General features: G+C 34.7%; 1 pseudogene; it reads right to left on the bottom strand.

The window, feature by feature from the left end:
* Nucleotides 1-4,754: 4,754 nt before the first annotated feature.
* LOC108292517 lies at nucleotides 4,755-5,045 on the bottom strand (annotated as a pseudogene).
* Between the last annotated feature and the right edge of the window lie 1,276 nt (nucleotides 5,046-6,321).

The raw sequence follows: 6,321 nt of genomic DNA, 5'->3' as shown, positions 1-6,321 counted from the left end.
TAAAAACAAGCTTTGTTTGCAGACAAAATTTCTGATTATATCAGTGGGTCTTTGTCTAAGGAGTATTGAGTAGCACAGTAGACAATATTTTCAACTGTGGTGCTATAAAAGACACAGAAGCACTATTCACAAATAGGCCATTCTTGTCTAGATCTTTTAAAGGGTCAAAAAGCATAGCATTTCATCATAGCCGAAGGCAGGCTTCTCCTTAGAGTAGGAAACATAGTCTGAAGTATTATAGCACCAAAGGAAATTTTGGTAACACATTACAATGATGGACCTAACAGAAGCCAGAAATGACTAATTTGCATACCTGTTACACCATTTCACTCAAGTGACAGCTGTCTTACCTCAGCCTTAGATACTCTGCGGTTACCTCAAACGAGAGCCATATATTTGAAACACGAGATGTGTTAGATTGTATTGTTGTAATATTTGTTGACCTCAACCTTACCCAGAACATAATTATTGGGGTTATCCCTACAGGAGGAATATACTCCTCATCTCATTGACATCAGGCTTGGCCATGTAATTTGGCTTGGTCAAGGAAACGTGAGTGGAAGTGCCATGTGCCACCTAAGCAGAAACTTTCAGAGCCTTCATGTGACACGTGGTTCTTCTCTTTCTCTTTTCTATCTTTTTGAAATTGGCATATCTCATAAAGGGCCTGCTTCTTCACTTTTCTGCTCAGAATGAAGAGGATGTAGAGTAGAACTGCAGTTGCTCTGTAAAGGTTGTAAAAACTGAGTAAGAAATACACTTTTATTAGTGGAAGCTGCTGAGACTTGGGAGGTATTTGTTACCATAGAATAAGTTAACCAAAGCTGACTGATTCACAAAATATACTAGAATTAAGCTTGCCTTCCTTTAGTAAATTGATAGTTGAACTTGTGTACTGCTAGTATGCTCTGTGGAATATTATTGGAAAATACAACTTCTATGTTACAATTTTTATTTCGGGGGTATCCAGCTGAAACCCTCAGTTTGTGAAGAATGAATTTTAGCAACTAAACCTTGTTGAGCATGCCAATAAAGAATGTTGAGCTAGTTGCAACCCCAGAGGGGTAGGTGAAAGAGAGAAAAGGACTGCTAATATTTATTATCTTCTGTATACTAGATACTTTACATATATTGTTCCATTTAATCTCATGGGTGTTCCAGTTTTGACCCCATTTTAAAATGCAATTTCCAGGAGCTAGATAAGTTGCTCACAATAAAAAAATAATAAGTGATTCAATTGAAATTGGAGCCTAGATCAGACTGATTCCAAATGCTACATTCTTTCCATTATTTTCTTTCTACTACAGGCTTTTCATTGCACAAGACAGGATGGATTGACAGGATAGACAAAAGTCATTATTCCAGGAACTACTAGAGACGCCTTTGGAAGCCCAGGTTTGCATTAAGTTTAAAGAGAATGGGTCAGGTTGTAAAGGATTTCCCAATATGTTTCTAGGTCTTTAATTTGGGTTTAATCTTAATTTCATATTAACTATAGTTCATATTTTAATTATAAAAGGAAACAGACACTCAGGTATAAAATCACAAGTGAATGTCAACTCTTTTGAAAATCAAGAATTTACAAATGTAGAAGCAGTAAAGTTAATTAAATACCAAAGAGAAAGATGTATTTGACTATACAATATTTTAGCCAAATGCTATATCTTAAGTATGGCCTTTAAATTTTGGCAGATACATACCTTTTGGTATGCTCAGTAGTGTTCTATTAGTGGGAAGTCTGATATTTCTACTGATTCTTGTGATAATGCTCACACTTTTAGGTTATGTTTTAATAGCTTTTTTTGTAGCTAACTCTTTAACACATTTGGAATGTGTTTCCATGTGGCAAGTAAGGTAACGATCTAAGTCATCTTTTCCTAAGTATTTATCTGATTTTCCGAGAATAATTATCGAGTAATGCAACTCTTTCCTATTCTATATTATGCATACTTTTGCATATTTTGAAGGTTAATGTCATGTGTCAACTTGACTGAGACAACATGCCTTGAGCATAGGGAGCTAAGGAGAGTGTTGGGAATTGATTTTGGAAAGGCAGAGTATCCAGATTATGAAAGGGTTGTTTGTTACCTTGGGTAAACAATTTGGATTTTATTCCCAGAAAGTGGCAAGCCACTAGAGGATCTTAGGCATGAAAGTGACGAGATAATAATTACCTTTTTAGAATATCATTCTGCATACCCTGTGTGAGACCATAGGGTATGGGAGTAGAAAGATGTTAGAATGACATTACAAAAGTATAGGCAGGATATGATGCTGACTTAGACCAGGGTGGTGGTGGAAAAAACAGGAGGAAATTGACATATTCTGAAACTATTTTAGAAACAAAGTTGAGAGGATTTATTTATGGATTGGATGCAGGGTGTTGAGGGAAAAAGAGAAATCTAGGATTATTATCAGGCTTTTGGCTTGAGCATTTAGATGAATGGTGATACAATTTTCTGAGATGCCAAAAGACTAGGAGAGGTACAGATTTACTTAGAGAGAAATGAAAAGGTCTATTTTTTGTATGCTAGATTGGAGATGCCTATTCAGCATCCCAACAGAGATATTCTGTAGAAGTTAGATATGTCCTGAAAAGTCAGAAGCTCAGTGGAGATGTCAAGACTGGAGATACAGTTTGATGTCCTTGGACTTTTTGTTATTCAAAACCATGCAGTGAAATGGAATCACCTAGAAAACGAGCATAAGGACAGCAAAACAGCAAAAAGTGGCCTAGGATGAAATTCTTGGAACACTCAATTTTCTACACTTTCAGTAGAGAAGTAGAAGTCAGAAAAAGAGACTGAAAAGAATCAGCTGGTGAAGTAAAAGAGAAACCAGAAGTGTGTCATAGAAGCTGATAGAATAAAATATTTTAAGTAGGGAGTAGTCAATTATACCAAATGCTTCTGAACTATTAAGTGGAAGATAATAAAGTGACCGTTGGGTTTGACAAGTAATGTCAATAGATGAATAATGTATTTCATTTCCCATTATGATCATTATTAATATAATCTGTTTACCAACTATCAACAAATGGTTGTGAAAAATGCCATCAGATTTACAGTCATTGTCAGCTTTTATAATTTGTAATACCTTGTGCTTCCTTAGCCTAAATAAATATTTACATTTAGATCAAACATTTTATTTTTTTCTTTCTAATAGTATAATATAATATATTTTCATAAGATATTAATTATGAATCAATAATGAATTTAAACTAAAGACAATACATCACATCATTCTGAACAAAGAAATTACAGATCATATTTATTTAATAGCAAAATATTTAGTTGTTTAATAAAATGTTTTTAGGAACTCATTACAACATAATTTTCAAAACCAAACAACAAAAACAATAAATAAAACACTTTATGACACAGGACATTATAAATTTATTTGTGCGACACAGCAGGCAGACTTTCATGCTGAAAACAGAATGGAAGAAAATTCATATTAAACCAAAAATTCAGGAAATTGATATTCCTGAATTTCTGGCTAACCAACGCTGAATTTGGTAAGGAACAAGGTTCTTTGAACAGCAGATTTTGTTTGCTAAAAAAAAAAAAAAAAAAAAAAACAAAAAAAAAACATGTTTTTTTAAAGATTCATGCTTTTAAACTTGTATTAAAAGAGATTGATAAAGGAATGCATAACTCAGCAAAGGATATGATATGTTTTGGATATTTGTCCCGCGGAAATTTCATGCTAAATATGACCCCCAGTGTTGGAGGTGGGGCCTGGTGGAAGGTGTTTGCATCACGGGGGTGGATTCTTCAAGGCTTGGTGCTGTCCTCATGATAGTGAGTTTTTACAGGATGGGTAGTTTAAATGTATGTGGCACTTCCTCATTATCTCTCTTATTTCTGCTCTTCCCATGTGACGTTCCTGCTCCTGCTTTACCTTCCAACATGATAAAGGTTCCGTAAGGCCTCCCAAGAAGCCAAGCAGATGCTGATGCCGTGATTGTACAGTCTGCAGAACCATCGGCCAATTAAAACTCTTTTCTTTATAAATTACTCAGTTCCAGGTATTCCTCTACAGCAATGCAAAAATGACCTAATACAGGAATCTTCTACTCAATTGTCAATTCTCACCATTACGTACTGAATTTTGTAAGAAAATCATTAAAATTTGGTATGGGAAATCAATTTATAATCATGAAGCTTAGATTTTAAAATACTGTTTTTGGTTCTTTGATATTAAACTGGAATTTGTGTGACACAGGAGGTTTGAAAGCTTAAAAAACTAAACAATAAAACGTTAACATAGTTTATTCATTGATATGTCTATTTCCTCTATCATAAGCTATATTTAAGAATCAAACTATTATTGAGCTAGTCAGATGCTATCAAGCAAACTGCCATCCACAATCCATAATACTTTTATATTTTTAACTCAGACAAATATGTTAGATTCAATAAATTATAGTATTCCAAATGTTCTCAAAAAGAACTATCAAAAGCATCCTGCTTTTAAAAAACAACATTGGATAATCCATCTACCCCAAATGAGCCACCTGTCTGTATTTTAAGATAGCAGTCAAAGACTATATGATCTTCTGTGGTGGTAATATCCTTACTTCATAAGCATTCCCTCTTCACATTAATAAGAGTATGAACAACAAAAAGAGAGAAAAGAATCACCTTCATTATTTCATTGACTTTTGCTTTTATTATTTCATTGACTTTTGCTGTTTTCATTTTATGATAAATGTCTGATTTCAATTTTACAGCAAATACCAATATTTACTCTTAAATGTAATCATATGTCCCAAGCAGCAGATAATAACAAATTCCAACAGGATCTCTAGGAATAACTTGTAGTTTTGAACATGTTTTAGAAAAACATTTCCAGCAGTCTGTGCAGTATTTGTTCCTATTCCATCATTGGTATTAATTGCACTTGTTGGAGGAAGGTCTTTAAATTATTCTGCACAAGATTTAAGAGTACTGTGAAAGGTGTACTTTAAGGAACACCCTGAGTAATTCCTATGGCAGCCGAGGATCCAACGTTAGCATGATCTTAAAGGAAACCTTTGACATGGTGGATCCACTATGAACAGAGAACCTACACCAACTCAGCAGTAGCCTTACTTCCTCCATGATGCTGGGCACCATCCTATATTCTTTTTTGTAAATGGATCCTTTAAATTGTCAAAAGCTTCCAGCTGCACAAATTCTAGATCCATACATGTTCAGGGTAGATATAGGTATAGGTGTATACCATTTCTTTCACAAATAAACGAAAATTTGGTGCTGTGGTTTAATTTTGTCAATGAAAAGAGTCTAACTCTGTAAAATAATTTATTCTGAGACAAATATGAATGACCAATGGCCCATGACACAGCCCCAGAAAATCCTGAGAATATGTGCCCAAAGTGATCAGGCTACAGCTTGGTTTTATATATTTTCAGGAGACATAAGACATCAATGAACATATGTTTGATGTACATTAGTTTGTTCCAAAAAAGCAAGACAACAGCAAGAAAGGAATTCCAGGTCATGGGTGATTTCAAAGATTTTCTAATTGGCAGTTTGTTGAAAGAGTTATTGCCCAAAGACCTAGAATTAAAAGTAAGGAACATCTGGGTTAAGATAAAGTATAGTGGAAACTATGGTTTTATCATGCAGATGAAGCCTCCAGGTAGCAGGCTTCATAGCTCTTATCAGACCTTAAAAGCTGCCAGAGCCTTAGTTAATTGTCTCCTGAATCAGAGGAAAGATCTGGAAAAGAAAGAGTATTCTCTATAGAATGTAGATTTTCCCACAACAGACAGCTTTCCAGGGCAGAAAATGTGTCAAAGAAATATATTTTTGGGTAGAAGGCTTTGATTTCTTTCAGGGTTTGCTTTCTGTCATGGGAAGCTATACTACAGCAGGCTGGAATTTGGTGCCTTATTGCTACAAAAACTCTATTTTGTCAGTCTTAAGATTTCTGTTTTAATGTTAATGCTGGTCAGATGTGCCTGAATTCCAAAGGAAGGAGAATATAATGAGGTATGTCCAATCCCTATTTCCCATCATGGCCTGAACTAGTTTTTCAGGTTAACTTTGGAAGAGGAGGGGAGGCCAAGAGGAGGGTGCATTCAGATAGTTGGGGGCTTAAAATTTGACTTTTGGTTTACAATTTAAAATTCTTAAGCTTACACTTCTCCCTACTCTCAGCTCTGTGGTCGATAATCTATTGTCTTCTTCAGTTTTGGAGAAGACGAAGGATAATTTGATCTTGTTTCTTTGTGGATAACTATTGTTAGATTCACTGGTTTGCTTTTGGTTTGGGCAGAATGTAGATGCTTGACAATTCAAGAATTCTCTATTT

Source organism: Cebus imitator, unplaced genomic scaffold, assembly GCF_001604975.1.
Source record: "Cebus imitator isolate Cc_AM_T3 unplaced genomic scaffold, Cebus_imitator-1.0 Scaffold492, whole genome shotgun sequence".
Lineage (NCBI taxonomy): Eukaryota > Metazoa > Chordata > Mammalia > Primates > Cebidae > Cebus > Cebus imitator.
Note: the sequence above shows the minus strand (reverse complement) of the source record. Positions and strands in the feature narration are given on the sequence as shown.